This window comes from Pseudophryne corroboree, chromosome 2 (genome assembly GCF_028390025.1).
Source record: "Pseudophryne corroboree isolate aPseCor3 chromosome 2, aPseCor3.hap2, whole genome shotgun sequence".
Taxonomy (NCBI): Eukaryota; Metazoa; Chordata; class Amphibia; order Anura; family Myobatrachidae; genus Pseudophryne; species Pseudophryne corroboree.
In genome coordinates, this window is record NC_086445.1 from 204,260,454 (window position 1) to 204,276,289 (window position 15,836).

General features: G+C 49.2%; 1 protein-coding gene across 4 annotated transcripts in view; it reads left to right on the forward strand.

The window, feature by feature from the left end:
- Nucleotides 1-15,836, forward strand: part of GTF2H4 (general transcription factor IIH subunit 4) — a 194,799-nt gene that overhangs the window by 93,300 nt on the left and 85,663 nt on the right. Inside the window, exon 1 of one of the 4 annotated variants that reach the window (XM_063952236.1) lies at nt 15,158-15,290. The exons of 2 other annotated variants lie outside the window; for them this stretch is intronic. The gene's annotated coding sequence lies outside the window, so the exon portion shown is untranslated. Of the gene's footprint in view, nt 1-15,157; nt 15,291-15,355; nt 15,523-15,836 lie in introns of those variants that run through there. One more of the 4 variants, XM_063952238.1, reaches the window with a different exon arrangement.

Here is a 15,836-nt window from a genome sequence, read left to right on the forward strand (position 1 = left end):
CGTGCAGGTTGCAAAACTGGGGTATAAGGTAGTCTTTTCCTGCAATGCCACGCCCTCCACGCAAAGCCACGCCCATTTCGACAAAGCCACACCCCTTTTTGCCAGCGCGCGCCTGCGGCGCGCGCATTTTTCTACCTTTGCTAGTGCCAATTACGGGGTGTATGGGGAGGGGGGGGGGGGCGCGCCGAAGGATTTTTTGGCTTGGGGGAGAAAAATTTCTAGTTACGCCACTGCATGTACTGTACCTCTGATTCTCCCCAGCCCAGTTTTTTATAGTATATTATTAAACAGCTCTGGATTATATTGTAGAATATATTGACAGCAGTGGCGTGCGATGAGGTCAGTGGCTGGTGAGGCACTGCAGCCATAATGTGCTTCGAGTATCGCCGATGACTCCTACCGCTGCAGAGTCAATGCCCGCTACTGCCGCCGCCCCTGCCAATGCTCGCAGCCTCCCTGCTAATCAATTTTGTGATGAGCTGGAGGCTAATATATTGTCAACTATTATAAATTTATGGGAAAGAGAGAGGATGAATATGGGGAGATGGGAGGAATAGGTGGGAGACGGCAGACAGGGGACAGGGAGAGAGGAATAGGGGGAGACAACGCAAAGGGAGAGAGTTGGAATGAGGGAGATGGCAGGCAGAGAGCGAGGAATAGGGGGAGAAGGAAGAGAGAGAATGAATAGAGGGAGACGGGAGAGAGAGAAGGAATAGGGGGAGAAGGAAGAGAGAGAATGAATAGAGGGAGACGGGAGAGAGAGAAGGAATAGGGGGAGATGGCAGAGAGAAAAGGAATAGGGGGAGACGGCAGAGAGAGAGGAGGAATGGGGGGGAGACAAAGCAGAGGTAGAGAGGAGGAATGGGGGAGACGTCAGACAGCGAGAGAGGAATAGGGGAAGAAGGGAGAGAGAAGGAATAGGGGGAGAAGGAAGAGGGAGAAGGAATAGAGGGAGATGGGAGTGAGAGAGAGAGGAATAGAGGGAGACGGCAGAGAGGTGGAATAGGTGGTGACTGGAGAGATGAGCGAGAGAAGGAGGAGGAATAGGGGGAGACCACTAAATATAGCAATAAGCCAGTATGTACTGTAAATAAAAATCTGAACTAGTTAATGCAGTTAGAAATGGGGGAATAGAAAATATATAGTGGAAGGTTTTTAAGAGAATTTGCACACAATTTAAAGGTGCACCTAAAAATCAGTGTCTCTTAGTGCATATCCCACCGAACCAACATTAACAAATCGTGTTAAAAAAAAAAGATACATAGATTTCAAGCGCTCCAATAATAAGCAATTCCACTATTACACACCAATAGGTGAACAAAATATTTTATGAAGTACCGTTTTTCAGTTTTTTCACAAGAATACAAACAGGCTCAAATAGATCGTATTTAACTTCTTTTTCAGTAGGACCTGCAATAAATGGTGTCTCCATTTCATATATTTGGAAGACCTCAAATAGCTCATAAAAGGGTACACCAAGACAAATATGCAATAGCGCACATTGGGGGTCATTCTGAGTTGATCGCACGTAGCAACATTTTCCTGCTCGTGCAATCAACTATTCGCCACCTATGGGGGAGTGTATTTTAGCATAGCAGGGCTGCGATCACTTGTGCAGCCCTGCTATGCTAAAAAAGTTTTGTGTAAAACAAAAGTAGCCCTGCAGTTACTTACCCTGTGCGACGGATCCAGCGATGAAGGTCCTGGATTTGACGACAGATATCCACCCTCCAAACGCCTGGACATGCCTGCGTTCGGATCTCCACGCCCGGAAAATGATGAGTTGACGCACCGGAACGCCTTCCTCCTGTCAATCTTCTTCGAAGAACCGCAGCGTGCGAACGGGTCAGAATGACCCCCATTATCTTTTAAAAAACACAGGTTTAATAATGCATTTAAAGACCCCCTGGTGGAGGGGGGGTATGGAGGCTAACTACAGGGGAGCACACTTTGGGGAGGGGGCTGGAGGCTAACTACAGGGGAGCACACTATGGGGAGGGGGCTGGAGGCTGGCTACAGGGGAGCACACTTTGGGGAGGGGGTATGGAAGCTGGCTACAGGGGAGCACACTACGGGGTGCGGGTATGGAGGCTGGCTACAAGGGGGGCGGGACACACTGCGGGGAGGGGGCTGGAGGCTGGCTACAGGAGAGCACACTACGGGGAGCGGGTATGGAGGCTGGCTACAGGAGAGCACACTTTGGGGAGGAGGTATGGAGGCGGGCTACAGGGGAGAACCCTACGGGGAGCGGGTATGAAAGCTGGCTACAGGGGAGCACACTACGGGGAGGGGGCTGGAGGCTGGCTACAGGGGAGCACACTACGGGGAGCGGGTATGGAGGCTGGCTACAGGGGAGCACACTACGGGGAGGGGGCTGGAGGCTGGCTACAGGGGAGAACACTACGGGGAGCGGGTATGGAGGCTGGCTACAGGGGAGCACACTACGGGGAGGGGGCTGGAGGCTGGCTACAGGGGAGCACACTACGGGGAGCGGGTATGGAAGCTGGCTACAGGGGAGCACACTTTGGGGAGGAGGTATGGAGGCTGGCTACAGGGGAGAACACTACGGGGAGCGGGTATGGAGGCTGGCTACAGGGGAGCACACTACGGGGAGGGGGCTGGAGGCTGGCTACAGGGGAGCACACTATAGGGAGCGGGTATGGAGGCTGGCTACAGGGGAGCACACTATAGGGAGCGGGTATGGAGGCTGGCTACAGGGGAGCACACTACGGGGAGGGGGTATGGAGGCTGGCTACAGGGGGCTACACTGGCTACAGAAGATGGCTGCAGGCTGACTATGGGGGTGGGGACTGGCTACAGGAGTGGTAGGTGGGAGATAGAATACATACTGCAGGCTGTATAGCTTAGCTGCGGGCTGTGGCTGTCAGGAGTCGGGGATGAAGGAGGAACACGACTTATCACCTGGCCGGCCAGGAGCTGCCTAAGCCGGGTAAGCCCCATGGAAAGTTCGTGCCTGGGTGGGGGTGGAGACACACGGATGGACAGGAAGCTGCCTGTGGCTGCAATGTATCAGGGGGGGGGGGGGGATCACGGGGAGGTCGGCTGTCACTGGCCACAGGCGATTTCCAGCAGCAGCATCAAGGAAGAGGGGGGGGGGGGGGGGGGGGGGGTTAGGTTCGGCTGCTGCTGACTGTGGCATCAAGGTAGGAGGTGTGTGGAATGAGGTAGAGAGCCCAGGCCCAAAGGACACCGCAGGAGTAGGCAGGCAGAGAATAGACAGGCATGGGGGCCTAGACATGGTCGGGGGCGTGGCCTAATCACGGACCCATGGCCACGCCCCCATAAACAATAAAACATCCTCATCATGCAGCCAGCCATGAAAACACCACCAGCAGCCGTCCAGGTATAGAGAGCAGGGGACAGACACCATTGGCTGCCGCAGCAGAGGCAGAGCTCTGGGAGGCAACGGAGTCATCTGCCGCCGGGCTCCTGCTCTGAAGGGGGGCACCTCTCCTCCCATTCTGTGACACCATTGAATTAAGTTAATTGATACAGTAGCTGCCGCTATCTTTTCAGTGGCCGACTTCCTCACTGGTCCCTGCACCTTACAAATCACACCCTCTTTATTATACTGAATATACACATTTTACAAGTGTCACACGCAGGATTAGAAACCACAACCTATTACACTGGAAGCAGACCCCTTACTGATGAAGCTGTTTGCTCCTGTATAGGAAATATGAGAATTCTAACTATATGAAGATACTTCTCTGACAATTACACGTAACTTCATATAGTTAGAATTCTCATGCTATCTGTACAGGAGCAAATAGCTCCATCAGTAAAGTGTCTGCTGTCAGTGTAACAGGTCATGGGTTCTAATCCTGGGTATGACTGCTAAGAAATCTGTGATATAAAATACAATTAAATGTATAAATACAGTAGTATAAATACAGTATATACATTTTCTTCAGAACACACACACACACACACACACACACACACACACACACATATTTATCTTAATATAGGAAATAGGAGGGCACCAACATTTATCTAGCCTCCGGGCAACTGGGACGAACTTACGCCACTGTGCCGCAGGTTTCAGCTCGGGGAGTAGTCAGTGTCAGTGAGCCCTGGGAAGCAGTGGCGTGCGGTGAGGTCAGTGGCTGGTGAGGCACTACGGCCATAATGTCCGCCGAATCCTGCCGATGACCCCTACCGCCGCTGAGCCAATGCCCGCTACTACCCCTGCGCCGATGCCTTCTGCCACCGCCAATGGCTTACAAACTCGCCCACCATCAACTGACCCAGCCCTCCGCCACTACTTTGCATCTCAGTCCGATGCCGCCAATGCCCGCTGCCTGCCTGCTCATCATACTTGTGATATATTGTACATTTTTATAGAAAAAAATAAATAAATTAGTGTTTGGGACTGGGAAGGGAGTGGGAGGAGGATATGAATGCAATTTTGTTGTCCAGGGCTTCCATTAGTCAAATTACGCAGCACAGTAGCACCACTTACACAAATTAAGCCAGTGCTCCCTTTTACACATTACGGCAGGTACAGCCTCCTATTACACATTACGGCAGGTAGAGATCCCTTTTTTCATATTATGGCAGACAGCGTCCCCTTTTTTAAACATAACGGCAGACAGCGTCCCCTTTTTAAACATAACGGCAGACAGCGTTCCCTTTTTACACTTTACGGCAGACAGCGTCCCCTTATTACACATTACGGCAGACAGCGTCCCCCTTATTACACATTACGGCAGACAGCGTCCCCTTTTCTACACATTACAGCAGACCGCGTCTCCTTTTTACACATTACAGCAGACAGCGCCCCCCTTTTTACACATTACGGCAGACATCGTCCCCTTAGGGTGTACTGTAGTGTTCTGTAGTGTAATGCAGTGTACTGCAGTGTAATGTAATGGAGTATAGTGTACTGTAGTGTAGTGTAATGTAGTGTAGTATTATTGTGTACTGTTGTGTAGTGTAATGTAGTGTATTTCATAGTTCATTCAATAAACTAATGCTTCAAGTTACTGAAACAATGGCTGCCTGGGGAATCCATTGTTTCTGCCTGAACATGAAAGAGACCAGGTACCCACCCCGTATACAAAAAAATATGTGGCATCATCAGTTTTCTGCAGCATGTCAAACCTGTGTAGACTGTAGAGCATATTGGCAACGTTTGCCAGGAGACACAGAGAGATACCTGCTGCAGCGTGTGGATGACAGGGGAGAGCCGCCTGGTGCCTGTCTGCAGGTGGGGAGGATGGAGCCGCCGGAGACGGACAGGGGAGAGCTGCCTGGTGCCTGTCTGCGGGTGGGGAGGACGGAGCCGCCGGAGACGGACAGGGGAGAGCCGCCTGGTGCCTGTGAGCGGGAGGGGGGATGGAGCCGGCGGAGACGGACAGGGGAGAACTGCACTCACTGGCAGAGCCACCGCTGCTCCCGTCCCAACGTCCGCCTCGCGCCGCCTGTGGGTGATTGGACAGCAGATCCAGTGCTGGATCCACTGTCCAATCACAGGTGCCTCGCTGACATGGGGGTGGTGTCCCTGTCAGCGAGGCACTTTTTTCAGTGCCGCTTTCTCGAAGGTTTTCAATGGGCTTTTACAGCCCTGTGCTAGGCTCCGCCCCCCGCTCTGTCCCCGTTCCTATTATGTATGGGAGGCACTGCTATCAGTGCCTCCCAAAGTCATTAAACACAAAAAAAACAAATTCCATTACATCAAGAAGATACTTATGACACAGAATATGTCATAAGTATCTTCTTTGTATTATTTTACTAATTAATCACAGGGGAGGCACTGCCTCCCCTGCCTCCCCTGACTGCACGTCCCTGATTGACAGGACAATTCAGTTATCTGCCTTATATGTCAGCTGCGCACATCAGTGTTAATTACAGCAGAGCAAAACCACTCCGTACTAATATGTGGGTGCAAGGCAAAAGGAGCAAATTCAATTGTAAAGCGCAACGGAATTTGCTGCGCTATGTAAGAAACTTAATAAATATTAAATCATTTTGCTTGCGATGCACCTGTTATCAGTGTTTCACACCATTCCTACAGCACTTTGTGAATTTCGCTTTTAATTAAATTGCCCCCATATGTGATATTTATTAATGTTTTTTTTTTTTTTTCAAAGTGTTTTTATTGACCAGTGAATTGCCAGTAAAACAGGTTTAACAGTGTGCATTATATGAACAATACATTACATTACATTATGAACAATAGTATCAAGAAATACAATTATACTCCGTGTAAGCCCCAGGTAACAATAGTATGGTAACTGTAGAGGGTGTGTAGTAACCTTTGGAGTGTGGGGGAGTTAGGTGATATACATGTGTGATATAGAGTCGGGGGTTCAAAAGGGGGGAGGTGCAGAGTCCAATGTCTCCTGCAAATACCATTTTGTGTCTTTGAAGCATTTCCGCAAAGCTTCCTTTGTAACCTGGGGGAGGGTCTGGATATAGGGTAGCCAAATGTGGAAAAATTTCTCGGTCAATTTGTCTTTCTGTATGGCGGTATTGGTCCAGTCTAGGTGGAATAGATGAGAGATCCTAGGATGCAGTAATGCGATGGGGGTTGGGTCGGTGGATATCCATTGTGATAGGATTGTTTTTTTTGTGGCTGCTGCCAATTTAATTAAGAGAATGCGTTGTCCTTTGGTTAGCCCGGGGGGGTGTTGTTTTGGGAATATGCCCCAGAATGCCCACGTCTTAGTGATGGTAAATTGTATCTGTAATTCTCTTGTAATATATGACTGGAGTGTCTGCCAGAGTGTGTGTACCTTAGGACACGACCATAGGCAGTGTACCAGATCTGCTTCTGGAGCAGTGCATTTGAAGCAGTGAGATGATGGGGCTGCACCAATAAGGTGCCGCAGCTTGGGAGTGATATATGCTCTATGTAAAAATTTTTGGTGCATTTCTGAGTATGTGACTGAGCCTAGTGTTTTGTCCAAGTATGCGTTAGCTTCCAGAATTAGTTTCATTGTGAGGTCTGGGAATTCTAGCTTCCACTTTAGGAGGCCTGTTGAGCCGGTTTCTACATCTAATAGAGTGCGGGAATATGTATATATGAGCGCTGTGGGAAAGCTACCATTTTGGGTGCGTCGTAATGTGTTGTCCAAGGTGTGGGAGTTATCCTGTGCAATTAATGAAGATGTAACCTTTTGTACGTAACTACATGCTTGAAGGAATGGAAAAATTGGTATTGGTAAGGATGGAAAGCGTGCTATGAGTTGAGATTGTGTAAGTAAGGTTAGAGTTTCGGTATGTAAGAAATGATGAATGTATTTTAGCCCACCATTGTACCAAGTCTGAAATATAGGGGAGGTGGTGTGAGGCTTGAAGTCAGGGTTGTTCCAAAGAGGTAAAAATAATGATGTGTATCATGATATTTTCAGTCGAGCACGGGTCTGTCTCCATGCAGCGCAGGTGGAGGAGATGAGTATGTTATCTGATACGCAGTGTGGTATGGAGGTGGGTGTAGTGTGTAGTAAAGATACCAGGGCCGGGACGGGACAAAAGACTGCTCCAACTGTGTGTTAGCGTATATATCGCATCCGCCAATCCAGTCCAAAGCGATTCTGTAGTTAGCTGCCAAGGCGTAGGAATAAAGGCATGGTAAATTAAGGCCTCCGAGGGAGCGAGGTTGGCGTAGTTTGAATAACGAGAATCTAGGGTGTTTATCCGCCCAAATAAATTTGGACAGTGCTTTGTCTAGTTGAGCTAGTACGTGTTTGGGTGGGATCAGTGGGAGCATCTGTAGTACATAAAGTAGGCGGGGAAAACTTATCATTTTGTACAAATGGCTCCTGCCTGTGTATGTAAGGGGAAGGTGAGACCATCTGGCGAAATCTGTATATGTCTTGGCCAATAGTGGGGGGAGATTAAGCGAGTATAGTTTGGAGGGGTGGTCAGGGAATTTAATCCCTAGGTAGGTAATGCAATTGTTTGTGGCCCAGTGGAATGGGAAAGTTTCTCCCCAGCCTGTTTTTATGGAAGGAAAGAAGGCTAATGCTTCCGTTTTGGATGGATTAATTTTGAAGCCAGAAACTAGTTCAAATGAGTCCAGGATGTCAAGTAGGTATGGCATGGCTTGTCGGGGATTGCTAAAGTAAAGTAGAATGTCATCAGCAAATGCTGAGAATTTGATTTCGTGATTGGCTAGTTTTATGCCGCGCCATCTATTTTCTCTGCAGAAATGGCGAAGGAGGGGATCTAAGGCTAAGTTAAATAGTAGAGGGGATAGGGGGCAACCCTGTCTGGTGCCGCGATGTAAGGAAAATGGTCTTGAATTGTGGCCATTCACCGTCAGAAAGGCTTGTGGTGTTTGATAGATGATGTGAAACACCTTGACAAAAGCAGTGCCAAAGTTTTGAAGTCTAAGTAATCTATCTATGTGGGCCCAGGACACTCGGTCAAAGGCTTTATCTGCATCACAGCTCAGTACCATATTGTCTAACTCCAGTGAATCGTGGGTTTTATACATAGCTGCTAGTAATGAGCGAATATTGTGTACTGAGTGTCTATTACGCATGAAACCCGTCTGGGCAGGATGTAGTAATTTTGGTAGGACTGTTTGGAGGCGGGTGGCAAGGATCTTTGTAAATATTTTAAAGTCTTGGTTCAACAGTGAGATTGGGCGGTAGGATGATACTAACGTGTGGTCCTTATTGGGTTTGGGGAGGACTATGATTCGGGCAGTGTTGAAATCTGTTGGGGCGGGATGTCCCTCCAAAAGCGCATTATATAACCGCCTGAGGTGTTCGCTTAGGTGAGGGAGAAGTAATTTGTAATAAGATGCCGACATACCGTCGGGTCCTGGGGATTTCCCATTTGGGAGAGATTTGATGGTTAGTTCCAATTCTGCTGCAGTTACGGGGCTGGTAAGTAGGTCTCTATCGCTTTCAGAGAGTGTGGGGAGATTTGCCTGTGTCAAGAAATCTATTCCTGCCGTGGGGTTGTCATGTGGTGCGGTGTATAATTTCTCAAAGAAAGTTAAGAAGGTGTCACTAATCTGGTCTTGTGTTGTTGAGGGGGGTCCGTCTATGTTTCTAATTGAGGAGATGTACTTAGGTGTTGCATGAGATTTCACCATGTTTGCTAATAGTTTCCCTGGGCGATTACCCCAGCGAAAGTATTTATTAGATTGGAAGGATAGGAATAATTTGGCCTGTTCGGCACAGAGAGTGTCATAAATAGATTTGGTGTCTTTATATAGTTTCCTGTTGGTTTCAGATGGGTCGGCTAGTAATTGGGAATAGGTCGAGGCTACCTGAAGGGACGCCTCTGCCATCTTCTCCCTGAGTTGTCTTTTCCTGGTGGCAACATAGGAAATGATCTGTCCTCTAAGGACGGGTTTGGAAGCCTGCCAGAAAAGGTTTGTGTCGTTAACATGTGCTGCGTTATCCTGTGTATAATTAAAGTATGCTTGTGTCAAGAAGAGTTTAAAGTCTTCCGAGTGCGCAAGATATTCAGGGAACCGCCAGGTATATGAGTATTGTCGGGGTGTGGTTAGTTTAATTGTTAGGGTGATAGGGGCATGGTCTGATATGAGTATGTTGGCTATGGTGGAGTCCAAGATTCTATGTATTGCGGAGGTCGGTACTAACCAGTAGTCCAATCTGGAGAATATTTTATGAGGGTGTGAGAAGAAGGTGTATTCTCTAGAGTCAGGGTGGAGGAATCTCCATGGATCTAGCAGTTGCAAAGAGTCTTGTAGCAGTGACAGGGATGGTGGTGCGGATCTACTGTAATTCAGCTGTCTGGGGCCACCGGATACATCTAATAATGGGTCTAATATGGTATTAAGGTCTCCCCCTATGATCAAAACTCCCTCCGTCCAATCCTGTAATTTAACATAGATGTCTGAGAAGAAGGAAGCGTTCGGTCCCGTGGGGGCGTAAATACATGCTAGGGTGAAAAGTTCACCCTCAACCTCTATCTTTAGGAATAAAAACCTGACTTCAGGGTCTACCCAATCATTTTTGATCTTGTAGTTCAGTGATCTTCGGAATAGAAGAAGTACTCCCCTTGTTTTAGTAACATAGGAAGCGCTTCTGAAATCTCCAACCCAGGTGTCTCTAAGTGTATTGGGATCATTGGGACGCCAGTGTGTTTCCTGTAGGAACACTATGTCAGGATGAAATTTTTTGAGGTGTGTTAATACCTTTTTCCTTTTGATTGGTGTATTTAGGCCCTCTACGTTCCATGAGACTAACTTGAGGGACGTTTTTGAGCCATCTTTAGAGGCCACAGTGTCCCTAGGGGTTGTCATTATCCAATTCCCATTCTAGTGGAACTTAAAAGGAGAAGCCATAAGCGACAGTCCTTTCCCCCGTCCCAGCTTGCTTGGGGAGGACTAGAATGATGTGTCGGGCAAACTAACAGAGTTGGGGTATATATGTGATCATTAAACAATGCAATGCAAAAAGAAAATAGTAGCCGATATAATATAGGCCACCAGTCATAACATTTTTTAAATTTTCGAACCAAGGAGGACAGAAGTAATAACCGTCCATCTGTAACAGAAGCTTTAGGTTGGTTAGCAGGGGGGAGGGGGGGTGGGGAAGAAAATAGGAACCATATAACAACTATTAACCATGTGTTATCCATTGGGCAAGGGAAAAAGATGTAACCACGGAGGGAGATACCCGGGACCAAGATAGTTAGTCCGCATCATCCATTCGAGGATTAGAGTGTGGTGATGATAGGGATTTGAGAAAATTTCGAGCTGAATCTGTATTATCGAAGAAATAAGGTTTGCCGTCATGGAAGATTCTCAGTTTTGCCGGGTACAAAAGGGCAAATTTGATGTTTTTGGCATAGAGTTCCTTGCAGATTGGGGAGAACTCCCGTTGTTGTGTTGAGACTTGAAAAGAAAAGTCCTGAAACAAAAGAAGTTTGGATTCTTTGTACCGTAGATCAGAGCATTTGCGGTAGGCTTCCATGATCTTGACTTTGTCGAGATAGTTTAGTAGCCTGAATATGACTGGCCTGGGACGTGATGAAGAGGATTGTGAGGATTGTTTGTCAGGACCGATGCGATGGACTCGTTCCACCAGATAAGAGGTGGGGGATGAGGGTAAATTAAGAGCTGTGGGTAGCCATTGCGTTACCAAGTCCATTAGATCTGTTTGTCTGATGGTTTCTGGGAGGCCAATCATGCGTAGGTTATTCCGACGATTTCGATTTTCTAAATCTTCGATCTTATCGGTCATGGCCACTAGGGTGTTATCATGTGTTTGTTGTTGGGATTGGATTGTTTGATAATCGTCTTCCAAGGTAGATATTCGGTCTTCGGCTTCAGCCAGGCGTTGGGTGTGTTGGGTTAGTTGCGCCGCTGCTGACGTGATAGCTTCCATTAGAGGTGCCAGTTTTGCGTCCAGTAGAGGAGATATGATGTCCGATATTTCTTTGGCCCTCTGTAGTGAGGATGGGCTAGCCTGGACGTCGGTGGATATTGTGTCGTCAGCGGTATGTCTGTTTGGTGAGCAGGGAGATCCTTGATGGATAAAGCTAGGTTCCCTTTCTTTGGTTGTTGTTTTGTTTTTATTTTGAGAATTTTTATTCGCGCGTAGAGTTTTGGCCACGTATTTTTCCATGGTGAGGGATGTATCTTTCAACGTGGTAAAAGATTTCTGACGTTTTAGGTTCACGACTTGTGAAGTAGGGAGCTATTGCTTCCGTGGCGGCGGGATATATTTTTGTTGCGTTCGGTCGTGTTGTATTAGGTCGGGTTGAGGTAGAGGGATAGTGTGGGATCCAAGGGGCTAGCAGGTACTATCAGCACGTTGCTGTAGGATGCCAGGGATCCCTCAGGCAGTCGGGTCCACTCTTTCTTTAAGACCCAAAATGGCCGCCGTCATTTGTTGCACACTTGTTTGTGTGCGTTTTGGTGGAGGAAGTGGTGGGGAGTAGGTGGATGAGTTATAATTTGGCTCAGCGTGGGTAGACCAGATGAGAGTGATCTGTTAGCAGGTATCGCCCCTGTCTGGGGGTTAATAGGTGTGAGACCTGCCTTTTGATGTTAGGAAGGTGAGTGACAGGTATAGTGCTCGCCTGTGTGCGCGTGTGCGGTATCGCTCAGCGGTAGGTTTCCAGTAGCGGGCACCCTGTATTTGTGTTGGCGGGGTTCACCTTCCACCTTCAGTTATTAGTGGGGAGGCAGAGATAAGTGGAACTTTTAGGGGTTTGTTACCACTTTACAATTTCGGAGGGGTAGTAAGGCTTCACAGCTGGGTAGGGTGTGCAGTGCCGCTGCGTGCGTTCGCGCGTCTCGCCCCAGGCCTCCGGCGGTGTCCGTCTGCTAGGGAGTTGGGTAGGTGTCAGCAGCGGGAGGGGTGCTTCAGGGGAGCGGCTCATCTTCACTGCTGCTGTGCGGAGTCGCCGGGCTGCACGTCCGAATCATCGTGTTCCGCTCCGTAGGACCCAAGATGGCCGCCGCCTTCGGTGCTCAGGGTTCCCGGCGTCCACGCTCCAGCTGCCTCTCTCCTCTCCCGTGCTTCGTGACTCCGGGTGTTGTGGTGGGTCGAGGAGCGGTCTCTAGTGACGGCTAGCAGGTGCGCTCCGAGGGTGTCTTCCGGCCTGGTACTCGGCCCGGTTCTCCGTGTCTGCCTCCAGAATTTAGTTCCCGGCTTTATGGTGGTGGGTAGGCCGCAATCCGCGGGAGCCAGTATACCGGCTCCCCGATTCCGCGGCTCTATTCCACTGTAGCTGTATGTTCCCACAGGCAGGGGGGTTTAGGTTTAGAGAGGTTTTGCTGGTCAGAGGAGGAAATATTAGGGTTTTTAAGCTCTTTTATTGCGGAGCTCTCTGTGTGAGCTTCCTTCCACTTCAGCCTCCAGGTCTCACCCCCCGTGGAGCCTCCTCCAAATGCCCAGCTGCAACTGGCCCACTGCTGCGGGCCCACCTCTATTATTTTCTGTCCAAGATAGGTAACAAAGATCCCAGGTCCCCCTTCCCCTCCTCAGGGTAGGAGCGGGTCTCAGCTTTCCAGAGGGGCAGCCCAGCTCAGGCAGTCTAAATAGCCTCCAGATTAGGAGTATTCCCCAGGGCACGGCCACCAGTGTTATGCTGCAGTACGTGTGTGTGTCTCCCCTCTGCGCTCCGTTCAGGGTCCCAGCCGCCAATTATTATTGTGGACTCAGGGAGGGGGGTCTGACCGGGGGCACCTCTCACCTCTCCCGCCGTGCGTGCCGCCAGGTCACCCGCTCCGTGCTTCTGGCCGAGGGTCCCGGGTTTCAAGATGGCCGCCGCGTCCGGAGCTCCGAGCCGCCTGCGCACCGTCCCTCCGTCCCGTCAGTTCTTCCTCTCTCCTCCGCAGCGCCTCCGTCGTCAGCCGCTTGGGGATGGGGTCCGGTCACAAAGAATCCCGCCTGTGGTGTTCAGCAGCCGCTGTTGTAGAGGTCCGTGTCCCGAACTGCAGCCGGCGCGGTTCTCCAACTCGAGGCCCCGGCTTCTATGAAGTGACTAGGCCGCAATCCGCGGGAGCCAGTATACCGGCTCCCCGACTCCGCAGCTCTAGATCACCTCAGCGGGGGGGGTCTCCCTGTCTCAGGGGTTTGCTCTAGGGAGGATAATCTAAACAGTGTGGGGCAAAATAAAGGTTTAAATCCTGTTTTTGTGCAGGAGCTCTCTGGCTGTGCCTCCACTCTGCTCCAGCCCCAGGCCACGCCCCATTTATTAATGTTTTTATGTAGCGCACACATATTCCGTATCTCTGTACAGAGAATTTTTCAGTCATTCACATCAGTCATTACCCCAGTGGAGTTTATGGGCTCAATTTAACAAGACATAACTCATTCAGCCCTTGCTAAAGGGATTCTGTCTTCCATTCAGTATTTAATTAGCTTAATGCTTTTGACCCAGCACCATTTATGCCATTAATAGATGGTGAAAGCGATAGGGCCCGCATTGGCAGCAAGGGAAAGCCAGTACAGCCTTTCCAGCTTCAGCGAAGCCTTCCTGGCACTGTCGGGCACCCACTGAATGAAAGAGCCATGGAAATACATAGACTGGCCATTGCGCAAAACACAGCAGCCATAGCCAATCACTGGCACCAACACCACTGATGAGGGGGGTGTCGGTGGACCTCACCAGAGATGTATCTAATGCTAAATATCACTAGCATATTCATTACCACTGTGATACTAAACATAATTTGGCGCTGGTACTAAGACTTGTTGTTAAATGGGGCCCTATATTCCCTATCACATGGACACTAGTGTTATTTTTGTCAGAATTCCATTAACTTACCAGTATATTTTTGGGATAGGAGGAGAACACTGTAGCACCCAGAGGACAACCACAGAAAACAGGGAGGACATACAAACTCCACACATATTGAGGACAACCACAGAAAACAGGGAGGACATACAAACTTCACTTATATTGGTGTGAACTGAACCCAAGACCTCAATGCTATGAGGTAGCGACGCTACTCATTGCGCCACCATGCTCTTTTTGTATTGGGTTAATAAGTAATACTTTTTTCTTAAGGTTCACTTACACATCTTATTTATTAGCCACTTGTTACTGGGTTCAGTTACCAGCTCTAACACCTGGGGGGGGGGGTATGTAGGATCGACCAGACTTAGGTCGACAGTAAGTAGGTTCACACGGTTTCTAGGTCGACAGGGACTCTAGGTCGACATGACAGGTCGACATGAGTATTTTTCACTTTTTTTGGTGTAGTTTTCTCCGTAGTGACCGGGAACCCCAATTAGTGCACCGTGTCCTCTCACATGGCTCATTCCCAATTGTAGTCCAAGTGGATTGTAAAGTATGAAAAAGTAAAAAAAAATGATTTAAAATAAACAAAACTCATGTCGACCTTTTGTCACGTCGACCTAGAACATGCAGACCTAGAGTCCTTGTCGACCTAGAAAACATGTTGACCTACTTACAGTCGACCAATAGTGGTCGACCTAGAGACCCACCCGGGACTCTCACGAAAAAGTGACTAGTTTCAACTTTCACAGTTACTGTAGAGGCAATGTCTGCCTGATTGATACTGTCATGTAATCACCTGCAGCTTCCTTACTGGGACAGGCAGCTACTGCAGTGCTGAGGCACCCGATACTTGGCGGTGACGTCGTATAAGATAGGGGTAGCTATTCTGCAATTGGTGGGTGCTAGACAGCCCTGTGATTGGCTGACAATCGGGAAGTGGGTGGGGCCGTCTGCAGTTGATGGGTTTTCGCTACTTCCTGTTTAGTGTGCAGCCTGTACGGAGTGTGTACGTGACCGTAGCTGCTCGGTCCGTACATGGTGGGACCATAAGCAGCACGCCCTCGGGTGTCACTGGCAGGGTATTTGCATTTCTGTCCGCGGCTTGCGCCTTACCTTGTAGCTTTGTACAGCGTTACAGAGACCGAAAGACAGCTGCATTGTGTATCCTGGGAGTCAGCTGTATCACACGTTGCTGGCTGCTTGGTGTACAGTACTCTGAAGTAGCAGGATCTCTTGGAATCACTGATCTTAGTCCAGGAGAGTGGTTCAAAGACTTGGTCCACAGGACCCCACACAGTTCACATTTAACAGGTCACCTGTGGATTTTTGAAATGTAACAGCTGGTGATTCGGGTTGGGGTCGGGATGCTGGTGGTCATTATACCGACACTGGCATACTGAGTGAAATCCTAACAATATTACAGTAGGCAGCTAATCCTAATCCTCTCCCTCCCTCCATCCCCGCATCCTAACCCTCCCTTCCCGCACCCTAATCCCCCCCCCCCCCCCCCCCCTCAGCCTAACGTACACCGGGATACTTACGTTTGGGGATCCTAGCTGTTAGGATGCCGGCGTTGGTGTTCTAACAGGTGTCAGGATTCCCGTGTTGGCATTCTGACTGCCAGG